At 39.5% G+C, this 14,863-nt stretch overlaps 1 protein-coding gene across 1 annotated transcript in view; it reads left to right on the top strand.

Moving 5' to 3' along the window:
• Window positions 1-14,863, top strand: part of LOC122794364 (protein eva-1 homolog C-like) — a 1,797,456-nt gene that overhangs the window by 177,044 nt on the left and 1,605,549 nt on the right. The window lies entirely within an intron of this gene.

Below are 14,863 nucleotides of genomic sequence, written 5' to 3'. Positions count from 1 at the left end.
ATATGTTTTATGTGGCAATAATGCAGTAAAGTAAACAGGCACATTGAAAGCATACAGCTCCTTTGAACATTTCCCCATTTATGAGTTAAAATAAAAAATGAAGTCCATATCTGCTAAAGAGGTACTGATGTCCCATGAGCAGTTTTGAACCATGCCAGTTACAAAACGTGCTGTCGGCACTCATCTGTAGCATGATTCTTATCTCCTGCCCTTGTCTGTAATGCTGTCTGCTATTGTAGCATGGTCGATAGGATTAAGTCACCACTTGTAGGTAATTCTTCTCTCTTGATTGACTAAGAATTTAGTTGGACCAGTACAAAAATTCTAAGTAAAAATAGCTAAGCATTTGTAAGAGATTAAACACAGCTGGAAGCAAAAATCATGAATAAAATGTGGGTGCTATACCCTGATGGTTATTAGACAGCGAAATAGCCCTACTACAAAGGAACCATTTAAAATATATTTGCTTTTTTTCATAAAGTGCAGACAGAAAAACACTGTACATATGTACTTCACTCAAATGAGCATCAAAACATTTGAGTAAACTGTCGGTGTGGGGGCTATGGTTTCTGTAAAAGTTACAAACCATCTTTTGCTGATGCTAGTAGTCACGTAACAGTATTGCTACTTCATGATATCAGTTTCTTACTTACTTATATTGGTTTATCAGGGTAGTGCAGCCATCAGCACTGACCAAATGCAGGTACAGCCTGGGTAAAGCTTGAAGCTTGTGAGCTATGTTTGATCCAGAGCATATATTACCATGTAAAGAATGTCCCCAGTTTGAACCTTGACACTGCTTGGTGACCTGCCTACCCACCGATGTCACCTTTAGTTCCATCGAGGCTAGAAAAGAGCACATGCTGATAGCTGCTGGTACAGGTTAAGTGGAGAGATCATTTATAGATCTTTCTGGAATCAGTCATATTATCTTAGTCTGTCTTGGTGTGCATTGAGACAGAGAGATTAGGGTAGCCTGCTCACGGATGTGATTCTGTTTAGCATAGAGTATGTTTACATTGTATTTGCTGAACTGAGTACAGGCTTGCAAGCCTATGCTGAAAACCGCAACAAAATGCACAGCTGTAACATTCTGAAGAAGACTTCATTAAGGGCATCCCTTTCAACTTCTTACAGGAAGAAATCTGGACAAAGGTCCAAAAAATAGGGACAATTTTTAAATATTGTTCTTACAAAGTTAGAATGTTGATAGAATAACAGGTTTTGAATTAGTATGAATCTTCTGAAGGATATGAAGTCTGAAACTCAAATGTCCATCATTATTTTCTAACTACAATCTGTAATGATTTACCACTAATTTGCTAGAAAACCACAAGTATATGAAAAACATACCAAAAATATGAGGCCAGAATCTGGACATTCTGTGAAAATCTGTATCGTTGAGAGGTATGCTTAAGGGCAAATGTCATGTGTGAGAACGGGAAGCTGACAAGTGCAGGAAGATGTTATCTGTATTTATTTGAACTTAACAGAATTATTCATTTACTTGCTCCACATATGTAGATTTATTACATGTTATATCTCTCTGTAAAGCACCTGTGTTCCCAGGAATTGGGCAACTGAGAACTTGTTGTACACCTGCTGTTGCCAAATTACAGTAATCATCCATAGTAACTCCAATACTTCTGCTTTGAAGGGTAATGCTGTCGCTCTGCCTCGTATTCTCAGATATGACACTTCTTAGCAGAGGCATCATAAAAGGGAAAAAAACCCAGTATGCATTTACATGTAAGAGCTGGCTAACGCTGCAGTCAAGAGACTTTGTTTCTAACATTGTGGAACAAGCTGCAACCCCCACTTTAAGCTTTTGAATCAGCCCTGTAATGGTATTCCGGTCCTGTAATGGTATTCAGACCCTGTAATGGTATTCTGGCCCTGTAATGGTATTCAGACCCTGTAATGGTATTCTGGCCCTGTAATGGTGCTACTGTTGCTAAACCATGTTCCCACTGCCTTCCCTGTCTTCCTGTTCCTTACAGTTTAATGTTTATAGTTTTGCTGAAATCCTCACACTATCTAGTGTCATTTCATTAATGGTCATATAGTCAAGAAGTAATGATCCATCATTCCCCCCCCGAACACACATATACCCATCAACTATGGCAAAAATGAGATCAAGTGATTCAGAAGTTATAAAGTGTTTCTGTTTCACTGCTGTTGTACAATCTTGGTGTTTGTTTAGACACTGATGGTTTGGGAGTCAATGAGTGATTGAAGGAACAGGTTTTGATGATAGTTCCATTAACTGCTTATCATGTAATAATTTTTGTCACATACTAGATATTTGCATATTTCTATATATATTTGACCTCCATTGTTGGACTTTATTTTTTTTTCTTTTCTTTTCTGATGCCTCTGCTAAGAAAGTCTAGGTTTTATTAATAAATTGTATATATGCATTATTGTTGTCCTAGCTAGCTCTTAAATGTAAATGCATACTGTTCAGTTCAGTCTTTCTCAGGTAAAATAAAGCAGAACTAAATGATTTCCTACATTTAGTTTTAGTGACATCGCTGAGAAATGTATTCAGAGGTCACCTTCTGATCCCTGTTACAGAGTTTGCAATGGGCATCATTTAGCATCTCTCTTTACCTGAAGTATAGCACTTCCAGAAAAATACCTCGTAGCAGGAGGCCTGTGTCACCTGCACATCTACTTTGCTCTTTATGATGTAATGGGAACTGGTCTCATTTGCAGAACAATCTAAATAGCTGTACATATTCCTTGTGACCCCAGCAGGCCTTACATAGCATTCTTCTATACCTAAACAACACTCCTTTCTGCAGCTTACGATCAGTGCTTGTACTTAGTAGAGTTATTATTTCTTTCTTTCCTTCTTTCACTCAAGTGCTGTAAGATGTAGCATATTCACATGCTGTAAGATGTAAACTGCATTTAGAGCTTTTCTTTTTCGTAACTTAATAATCTAAGGTCGAAATGACATGATGCTAGCATTTTACTGACATACAGTTCTATCCCTGAGCACTGTAACAGATTTGCAGAGTTATAATGGCAAGCATGTCTTGGTTATAATTTAAGTTTGCTGCAGGAACAGAGCTAGTGCCTGAGGTATATTATGCTATATAAGTAGGGCATGTGAATAGTGTTATTGAGGAACATTAGAGTATTTACTCTGGGACATGGGACAACTTGTCTGAAAGATGCATAATTATTAACTCTGCTATGATGAATTATGCAGTATTTTAATCTGATTAGTATAGTCTTTAATTTCAAGTAAGATGGAAGACAACCTAACAGAAACTGATTCTTATTTAGTAGGATTTCATGGACAGATGAAATGAGACAAAGTGTCTCATTTACAATCCAACTGTAGCTACCTAAGCAGAAAAAACATCATCTTGAAAAGCTAATGAGTTAACAAGTACAAAATCATCAAACTCAGTAATTATTAAAAATGTAATATGTGTTAAATGGAATTTCTATCCTTTCTTCTAAGTTGCATGACATGGCATATTGCTATGCAAGTTAAAGGTGGTATGAGTGGGCTATATCACAGGCCAGCTTTCTTATTTCTTGAAAAAAAAAGTATTGTTTTGATACTTACCAGGTACAATGAGTTTATTTATTTAACATTTGTTTACCGGGAAAGTCTGACTGGGACAGGGCCCATTTTCAGCAGAGGTCCGGAGATAAAGGCTCAAGACACGTCTTTGGAATGTGGGAAGAAACCGGAGCACCCAGAGGAAACCCATGTGAATGCAGGGAGGACATGTAGACTCCACACAGAAGGCACCCCAGCTGAGAATCGAATTGGAGAGCCTCTTGCTGTGAGGCCACAACGCTAAACACTGCACCACCATACGGCATTAGGAAACTCAACATCTTATTTATAGCCCAGCTGGGTAAATCCTGATTAGGTTGCAATGTATCACTCATAGGCAGATGGTAAGTAAAGACAGTGAGAAGTACCAGCTAAGGACTGGTGTAGCCAAACATACCCCATGTATGCCACAGTGTACATTGTGTTAGAAAAATGTATTTAATTTGACAGTATGATGCTCTAGAATGTTATGTTTACCATGCTTTTATTTTATTAAGTTGCAGCTTTTGTTAAATGTTTTTTCCTAGAAAACCAGGCTGGCTAAACCTTTTATCATTTATTTATTTATTTGATTTTTTTCAATACTGAAGCAGTATGGCATTTAGAAACATGCACTATCTCTGGAGGAGGAGGAGGAGGAAGCTATATTCATCAAGTTTGTGTATACATACAAAAATCCCGACTGTGTGGATTTGGTGAGAAATTTCTTTCTAGTACAGATGAATCAGAAAGGATTCTTATTTTTTGTTACTAATTAGAAAAGTAAACTGACATAGGCCAAAAGGGCAGGAATGAATATCATATATATTGGTAGCATAGAGTAGCATGTCAAACAACATGTTTTTGAGAGAAATCTGGAGGAAATTCATGTGACTCAGGGAGAAAAGACTGACTCCGTACAGTAGTAAAGAGTGATCAGGACTGAACGCTGAGCTCTAGAAAGGGAAAGGGAAAACCTTAACTATTTAGCCCCCATGCTGGTCTTTAACTACTGTCTCATTTATAGTGGTATGCTAGATAGCACAGCTAGTCTTAGCTTGTCATTTCCTGTTATATGCTATATTTATTTTAATTTAATTTTATTTAATTATTTGATAATTGGGTAAGTGAGCTGGTCCATCCAGCCTTCTCAGTCAAGACCCAGACCAAAGGCACAAAGAACACATCTTCCTACCAAAATAAACAAATAGAGAAGACTAAATTGAAGTGTGGGTACAACCATTTTATTCAGGCAGTCTAGTAATTTTCACTTTGAGAACAGAACATGCTTATTAAATTATTTACTAATAGTAATAATTGTAAAGAAATGTTTAATAACAGATATCTCATAGTATTCAGACATTTAATAAAGTGGTACAGAAGGTAGTCAGGCCATACATATTTCATATTTTACATATTTATTGTGGAATAACCTCTTGTGAAAAGCAAATCACTAAATGTTATTAGTTTTGGCTAATTAGGTGTAGTAGATATATAGGTTTATAGGTTCATAGGTAGGTACTAGGCTATCGGCCCTAGGGCCTATACAAGCCTAGTCAAAAAGGTACCCTGGCTTTCACCACCCAAGAAAATTATTTTCCTGTGACCCTGTCGAGCAGAGCCACAGAGGTGATCCCCGGGGTGAATTTCCTATTTCCCATCCAATCATCAAGATTTTTCTTGAAGAGTGCTAATGATGAGCTTTGTTTGATATAGATAGGTAGTTTGTTCCAGAGTATGGGAAGTCTCTGGAACAGGAATTTATCCCTCCAGCATGTTCTGTTGGGGAACTTGGCCAGGCTTAAAATGCCCCTTGGGTCATTATCCTAGTATTCTACTGTGATACTATGGTAATTAAGGTAGCCTGGCATAGATTAGGATGTGGAAAAAAGAAGTAAAGATTTCTGCTGAATGTTAAGAAAATAGTAAATCACTTCCAAATCTACCTAACACCCTTAGACGTGCCCCAAAAGCCAGGTTCTAGTTTGCATGTAGACCATTCTGGTCCATTCCTTGATGATGGTGATGGTTTAGGTCCTTAGAGCGTGTAGCTTGGAGGGATTGGGATTTCTTTAAGTGGAGCATGTCTAACAGCTCTGGGTTTGACATAGCTTTGTATGTTAGGCAGAGATTGCCTCTGAGTAGATGATATGCGACGGAGTAAAGCTGGAGTTTTTTGAGACGGTCTGCATAGGGCATCTGTTTGAGGCCTGTAATCCTCTTTGTGAGGTATTTCTGTAGCCTTTCCAGTTATTGTAGATGTCTTGTAAGGTACATATGAAAAGGGGTGCTGTACTCTTTAATGGGTCTAATGAGTGACGAGGAGAGGGGAAAATTACCTCTTTTTTTTCCTGGATGAGAAACCTTTTGTGATGAGGTGTGTTACATAGAAGGATTTCCTGACTATTGTGGTGATGTGATTATCAAAGGAGAGACTACTGTCTACCTGTGTCCCAAGGTCTCTTATCACACTTTCGGTGTTAAGTACACTACCACCTATGTGGTAGCTCATGGGTACAGAGTTTTTACCAACGGGGATGACAATGCACTTTTTGGCATTGAGCTTGAGGCCATGGCTTTGACACCAGGCATCTGTCTCAGTGAGGCCCTTTTGTAGGATGTCCACATTGTTAGGAGTTTCAGTTATAACTTCTAGTTTGCAGTCATCTGCGAACTTCATTAGCCAAAGACCTTCTGTGTATCTTGTTTGTGAAAACTCTGGTATATTCTGAAGCACAGCATTTCTTTTATGTTGGATTTGGAATTCCTTGACAGAAATAGAGTATTTTTGTTTCAGGATGAATGTAAAGAGCTTGACTGATGGCATTTTGTCACTTGTAAGAGGCCCGAAGATTAATTAAATGAGATGCAATATTTCCTTTGTGAAGAGTAAGCCTTACACATCCCAAGGTGCCTGTTCATTTTCAAAGTGATCCAGTAGAGAATGAGGCGGGTGATCTACTACTTGATCAGTGTAATCTGCCCAGTCCCATCTCCCTGAATGGACAAGTGCTGGAATCTTTTTACATTAATCTGCTGTATTGCAAGATTGCAGTAGTGTCAGTAGATTTTACCCTTACAGGGTCTTTTTCTTATCCCAGTGGTTGTCTGACCATGAAATTGCTTTTAGCACCCTCACAATGGGGCCAAAATAGCTAGCTACACCATTCCCTGGGTGAGGCAAAGCTCTAGAACTTGAGGTTTTTAGTGTTGTTACCCAAATGTTTGGTGATTGTGTAGTTTAATATCTTTAAGTCATCCAGTTTGCTGTCTGCAGCTTTTGCATAAACTTCACATAGAGTATCTGCCTGAGATGCACTCATTTTTTTTGTGAGGGGATTATACACATATTAACATGCAGTGTCTCATTTCTAGGATGATTAAAGTTTAGAACTCAGATGCCATATCTCATTTACAGTGGGACCCCTTTTAAGTCAACATTCTGTATACAATTTAAAGCACAACAAATGTATTTATAGCTCTGGTATGTATCATTGATTTTACTGTTGTTTTCAGCACTCTCCCAAAGTGTAAGCATACAATATTTATATAGAGAGACATGCTTTTTTTAGCAGTAGTTATTATATTACTATATATTGAACATTAAGTCCAAGTGTCTTAAAATGTCTACACTTCAAGATAATAGCAGCAGAACAAAACCATTGTCCAGCTAAGAACGTTTTAGATGCAAGTTTGCAGATATGGCTAGCAAGAGGGTTAGGCTCAGAGCTGTCTTGGGCTGGAAACTAATCAAATGTCCTTCACAGCTGAAGGTTTACTCTTGATAAAGCCTACCATGTATGTTAACTAGCCAAAATATTAGACCTTATTTATTTTGATATGAGCACCCTATATTAACTTTTATTTTTAGTTTAATGGCATACAGTTTGCAAACTTTAAGCTTTATACATTTTCAATATACAGCACTTACCAAATAATCAGACATCACTTAGTGTAACGGGGACTTGCATTACTGTGCTAAGAAGCATGCATGCTTTCAGTCATGCACTGATTTTGGCTGTAGTACTTGCATGCTCTTTGGCAGAGCCAAGCAGATGTCTCAGCCCTTATGCTCCATAATTAACACTTAACCTTTATAAGGTGTTACTACAGCAGTAGATCAAACAACCTCTCTTTCCTCAGAGTAGGTGAGATGGTGTCAATAACTCAGTCCCACTTCTCTGGTTACAGAGGCATAGCAAGGGTAAGGCAGAGCGGGCAGCTGCCCTGGGCACAAAGTATTAGATTGCATAATAAGCAGATGCCAATTGGTGTTCAGTGCATTACTGCCATTCTGAAATGAATACTGGTATTGCATTTGCAGTCTGAACTGAATTGCATTAATGCTGTTTGTGTGGTATAAATTGTGGCAGCTGCTTGCTACAAAAGTCGCAAGCAGTATGGTGCAGTTTAAAATAGAAGAAGAGTTTGAAGCTCTTTAGCAGTTTGTTTTTGGCATAAACTATAGCAGCTGCTGTCTACAAATGTAGCAAACAGTCTACTACAGTTTAAAATGAAAAAAAAAAATTTTTTTGCATTTCTGGTCTGAAATGTTCTGCTTTAGTGCAGTGTGTGTAGGGCATAAACTGCAGCAGATACTTCCAACAAATGTAGCAAGCCGTTTGCTTTACTTTGCTTCATAAGTCTGAAGAGCCTTTTTTGGCTTCTCAACTTAAAGATAAGGAGGGGGCATGCATACCTCTCAATTTTTGCACAAGAAATCTGGATAAAGGCAAAAATAATAGAGCAACAAGGGTCCAAAATGAGGGACAGATTTTAAATTCTGCTTGTATACATTTGGAAAGTTACTAGAATAACATTATTTGTGTTAGTATGCATTTTCTGAAGAATAAGAAGTTGTAAAATCAAGAACCAGCTCACGACAATGTAACAAAAGCACACCAGAACAGCTGGAACAAAAGAAACAGTAACAGAGATCTGTTTCCAAAAGTATAGCCAGTGCACGAACTGGTGAAAAATTAAGCGTTTAATGAAACAAATAAATCACATATAAATCCTCCAATTTAAGCGCTTTCATCTACATAAAAGTGAACTTCATCAGAACACATATAAACAATAATGAATCATATTTAAAGAATTTTTGGTGCTAAAAAATTAACTCTCCATTTAAACATTTAAAGTAACAGGTATCTGTAATCTTAAAAGCACAATTGAATATTCACTCATAAATAAGCCAGGTATCCATAAGGCTACAGTCTGTAACCAAACTATATACAAAATAATAATAATAATATATGTTACATATATAAAAAATCATTATAAGAATAAAAACATTATAAGAATAAAAACATTATAAAAACTATTGTGAAAGTAAAATGACTATTGGATCTGAGGAAGAGGCTTATAGATATATTACCCTAAATGAGAATAACTGTGATCATACCACAGATAATTTGAGTGGATCCATGTATGGGATAAAGCATTTAGGAGCTGCCTCTGTCCATTAGTAGTACAAGGGGCAGACCTGGGGTAAATTTTCCCATCCATAGATTTAAGGTGCTCTTGAATATGGGTGGGTTTGAACTTTGTTTTATGTGGCTGTGGAGTCTGTTCCTGAGCAGCACTATCCTTTGTAAGATATATCTTTCCTCCAAATCACTCTGTTGACATTGCAGAAGAGGTTTAGCTCTCTAGACTGAGTATTTCTGTTGCCGTATGATTTGCTGATGTGCAGTAAATCCATCAGTAATGGGTTGGAGGATGCCTCGTATTCCAGACACAGGTCACCTCTTAGCAGTTTGTAGAATACCAAGTATAGTGACAGGGCACTTGTCCCTCTAGCACCTCCTTTTTATGTTGCTGGTGAGGTTTAAGTCCCTAGATCAGATGTGTCTGATGGCATTTGCTTTCCAAATGTGTTAAAGGTCCATTAGTTTTTGATCCGAGGAAGCTGTTTGGGCTAGGCCTGTAGGAAACTATATATAGGACAATGATTTGAGGCAGTCGGCATACAACTTGTTTTCTACCACTTGAATTCTTTTTGTAAGACAACTCTGTGGATGCTCCATTTGTTGCATCTACCTGGTGAGGTACCTACATACCAAAGTGGGTGTTGAATTCAGTGATAGGTTTTATGAAGGCAGAGTACAATGGGACAATGACTTGTTTAAGCCTGGGTGTCACACTGTTACATATAAGTTTTGCAGCATGGAAAGAGTTCAGAACCATAGTAGAAACATATTGATCAAATGCCAAATTTCTGTCTACATGTGTTCCCAAGTTCCTGCCTACAGGGTCTACTCTCAAGGATGTATTATCAATGTGGTAATTTGCAGGGGTCGCCATCTTGAAGGATACTATAAAGCACTTCTTAGCATTGAGTTTTAGGTCATGATTCTGACACCATTTATTAGTCTGTGCCAGGAACTTTTGGAAGATATTAGTATCTTGGGGGAATTGATGACTGCTCCCAATTGGCAATTGTCTACATACTTAGTCATTCAGAGGTCCCTGATGTTAGCAGTCACTATAGAGAAGTAGATGCCAAACAGCAGTGGCCCTAGCACTGAGCCCTGGGTATCCCACTAGTAACTGGCCTTTTTGTGGAGGTTGATTCCCCTATTCTAATTTATCTGGTCCTGTCAATGAGCCAGCTCACTATCTAACAGGTGATGTATGGGTTAATTTCTAGTCTTATGAGATTGTTAATGCTTGAGTGGGGTATTGTGTCAAATGTCTTGGATAGGTCAAGGTAGGCAGTATGTACTGATTTGCCATCAACCACTACTTTGGTAACTTTCTCAAATAAAGTCACAGGTTTAACAGGCAAGAACTGCCCTTGACAAATCCGAACTGTAGCTCCAGTGTTTGTAGGTTACCTTTGTCATCATTTATGATATCCATGATTATCTTGTCCATAGCCTAGCACAACTGGCTTACCAGGCTAATGGGTTGATAGTTTCCCCGGGTCCATAGATAGGCCGCCCTTGTGCAGTGGTATAACTGTTGCAGTCCTACATTAATTAGGTATGAAGCCTATTTGGAAGCTGTAGTTGAAAAGAGATTCTAGTGGGGCCAATAGTTCATGTTTCATATGATTAAGGAGGCATCCTAAGACATTATTAGGACCAGTGTTCTTAACCCCGGAGAGCACCTTGAGGACCTGCTCTCTAGTGATGGTTGGTGGAGGGATGGATGTTGGAATTTCTTGAGTATCGGTGGGAAGAAGGTAAAGTATGAGTTAAATCTGTCAGCCAGGAGATTAGGTATGTATTCTGGTTCCATGTTGATGGCACCATTTACAATTAATTCAGCACATTGGTGTGTATTGCCTTTGAGGTTTTGGACATAGCTGAAGAAAGTCTTGCACTTGTCCTTGACCCGGGTGGCTATTTTTACCTCATGTTTGGCTTTTGAGGGCTTTGTTAACCCCTCAGTTGCATGTTTAGGCTTATGGTCTGACCTGAGTAGAGAGGGCATTACACTGGGGGGGGGGGGGGTGCAGCATTATGTCATGTTTGTTAGGACCAGACTGAGGATGTTTGAGCTCCTAGTGGGTATATAAACTAGCTTGTCCATGAGTTTAAGAAGTCTAGGAATCTCTGGGTCTGTATGCTGGGGGTCATTAATGGATTACCAGTTTATATCAGGGTACTTAAAAGTGCCCATGAATATGGTGCTTTGGTGGATGGGGAGAGTGATGAGTGATGATTAAATAAGTGTTGTGGTTTTCTTGGGTCACATAGGGGACCTATAACTTGCTTGGATATGATATTAGACCTTGTTTTTAGTGATTTGGATGTGGAAAAGCTCAAGCTCATCATACTGGTCGATCAGTCTTGAGATGTGTTTGTTTTCAGTGTATGTAGGGACACCTCTACATTTTGTTCCTTCCTGTGCTATAGCTGGTCCCTGGAAAGCCAGCATGGTCTGTCAACCATCTATTTCCTGGCTGATAAATATTGTACTCCCTTTGAATGAAAGCATACTTTAATTGAAATTTTGAAGTCAGTTATTTTTTGTTCATACTGTGGCATCATTCTAGGAGAGGTAGAATGCTAGGTTCTTACCTGCCTGGGACACATAGTCCAAATGCTGCTTTATTTAAACAGTTTTTTTGCTGTTATGACTGAGATTTTCTACACTTTGAATTTCTAGTACGTCTGCATTTTATAGCATAGGCTAGATTCAGGCTTGCTGAATCTAGACTGTTATCATTTGAGCACCAAACCAGCCATCTTACATTAAGAAGGCCTCCCGCAGCCTTGTGGCAGTAGTGTGCAGCCAAGGATCCATCTGAGTTGGGGATTGCTGGAATAAGGCACAGTCTTGGGCTTTCCCTTTGGTTACTTTGGTTAATATCATTTAACTTTGCTTGTATTTAAGCACTGTGTTTGTGTGAGTCTGCGCTCAGTTTACTGGAGCTGCTCACAAATTGCACTGCTGCCCTGTGAGCAACTCAGTTGTGCATTGTGAAGCACTGACACCATTTTCCACCCCCGGCCCTCCATAAAATAGCCACTTTTGTTAGTCTTACAGCAAAACCTGGTCCATCTAGCCCACTCCCCAATAGTTACTACAGTATATACCTGCCATAATGGATGGACAATTTCCTACCATTTCTCCAGCCAATTTGGTTGACATAGGCATCCTGAGGCAATGTAGTAATTGCCTCATGTATACTGACAACCAGTTACTCCTAAAACAAATACGACATGTGACAGATGTAGCTATACTATGAGTTTGGAATCAAGTCTCTCAAAAAGCAACAAACCAGATATCAAGCAGGTTGTCAGCACACACTTCACCTGTTGCACATAACAAGCTCAGAGCACATACACCCACATACATGGAAGTACTTGCTAGAAACCTGCATAAGATCAGAGACCTCCCAAGTGCAAACCTTCTGCACACACTGCAGACCAACAGAATCCACTGCACATAATTTACAAAACAGTTTCTCAGCTAATAAGCCCCCTAAGGCAAAACACCTCAAAACCAAATGACTTGGTCACAGCTGACTCCATAGTGAGACACACAGATGTCCCCCTTACCAGGCTGGACAAGTAGAAGGTCACTGTCAACTGCCTGTCAGTTGCCAGGATCCATCAGATCATGCATGCACTCAAGCCTGTCAACAACAAGTACCGCTATGACTCTGTCATAGTCCGTGTTGGATTGAATGACTTGAGACATACCCCACTGGACTATATGAAAAGATATATGACTGAAGTCTCAGATTATGTGTCTCAGCAGGTATATCCTTAGCCCTAAGAAGCATTCTACCTTCACCTAGGATGATACCTCAATATAAACAAAAAAAAATGATTGACTTCAATAATTGGTTAACTTCTTGTGTCAGTCCAGGGGGATCCAGTATCTGTCAGCCTGGAAAGATATGGTCAACAGACCACACTGCTTTGCCAGAGATGGTCTTCACCTGTTGTCTCTTTGCTTCTGGTTACTGGCAAAGGTCCTTGCCTCCCCCATAGTGCCTTTTTTAGGCAATGTCATAACAACAAAATTCCTGAAGTAAAAAAATCCACTAGAGACAACCTCACAATTATGCTGCTTAATGGTAGGAGTCTAAATCGGAAACTGTGCTCATGGGAAGCACTCCTTATCTTGGAAAATGCTGATGTTTGTGCAGTCACAGAGACATGGTTCAAGGCCACAGAGAGCACCCTGGCCATGCAAGGCTACAATGCCTTCCACACATTCAGACCTCAAAATGAGCATGAAAGAGGTGGATGTGTATCCATCTTCATTAAAGACAAATATACCTCAAGGTTGGTCAAACAGTACGACTCCCTAGAGCCACTCCAAGTCCAACTAACTGTAGGTAAATTCCCCTTTCCATATCATTGTTAGCTATAGGTCACCCACCATGAATGATGACACCCACTCTGCATACCCACTTGAGTCACTCACTATACAGCCAAACACCTTGGTCATGCGTGACTTCATCTATCCTTCCATTGATTGGGAGTTATATATGAGCACAAACACGCTTGCCCTAAGGTTTCTGGACTTTGTTAGTACAAGAGCTCTGGAACAGATAGTCTGCACCCCATGCCCTCCTTGGTAAGGTCTGATCATAAATCAGTCTCATTCAAAGTAACGATCATACCTGACCCCCCCCCCCAAGAGCAAAAAGGATGAAAAATTTCTCCAAAGCAAACTATAGCCTCCTAAGCGATGGCATAAATAGTTTCAAACCCCCTACTACCACTGTCAACAATGACTGCTATACAGAGGTGTACATAAATGCCCTGTATAAACACCTATACAAATGTATAGACTAGGCTGTACCTGAACGGATCAAAACAAGGTCCCTACAAAAAAAAACAAGCCGCCCTGGTGGACATCAAGCATAAAGAGGTTATACAACAAGAGGTAGGAACTAATATCTAAGAATGAGAGAACTGACTCAGCAGAGGAAGAACACCTTCCACAGATTGAACAAGCAAATTAGATATCTTGTAAAGTTCTCTAAAGCCAATTACAAAGGTAAACTAGCATGCCTAGATATGGGTAATCACAAGGCATTCTTTAGCTACATCAGAAATGTAAAAGAGAAGGCCCAGCTTTGTGCCAAACTTGTAGTCCACAGTAACACTCATGCTGACCCTGAGGACATTGGCAACCCACTAGCAGATGGATTTGGTGAAAGTTTACCTCCTGTCCTCACTGGACGTACCCCAAAGCATACCTGTCACCAGTCATCTTCCTAGTATCTCTAAAGAGCAGTTCATAACCACACTCTCCATGGCCAAAAACACAGCATCTATGGGACCAGATAACATCCCAGGCTGCCTACTAAATTTTCTAAAACAGGAACTAGTGGAACCAATTGTCACTCTCTTCAACCACAGTCTAAGTACTGTCTTTGTCCCAGCAAAGTGGAAACAGCAACAGTAATTCCCTTGCACAACGGGGGGTCCATCAGCCGACCCTGGGAACTACAGATCAGACCCAAAAGTTTAACCAGCCTTATCTGCAAGGCTATGTAGAAAATCATCATGGACCTTATCAACAAAGACATAGGTGACCTTCAAACTCTTGACCTGACTCAGTTTAGCTTTGTTAAGTGTAGATCATGGTTAATAAACCTGGTGGACTTCTTTGAGAATGTCACCAAAGCCCTGGATGAAGGCAAAACAGTACATACAGCCTATCTTGACTTAGCCAAGGCTTTTGACACAATTCCCCACTCAAGCATCATTGAGAAACCCACCCAGCTGGGAATTATCCTGTATTTCACTAGATGGGTAGCCAAATGGTTCACCAACAGAATGCATACAGTCACAGTTGGGGATTCCACCTCTACCAACAGACCAG

Source organism: Protopterus annectens, chromosome 2.part1 (genome assembly GCF_019279795.1).
Source record: "Protopterus annectens isolate FY-2018-M chromosome 2.part1, PAN1.0, whole genome shotgun sequence".
NCBI lineage: Eukaryota > Metazoa > Chordata > Ceratodontiformes > Protopteridae > Protopterus > Protopterus annectens.
The sequence above is the reverse complement of the archived record's forward strand: the minus strand, read 5'-3'. Positions and strand labels throughout refer to the sequence as shown.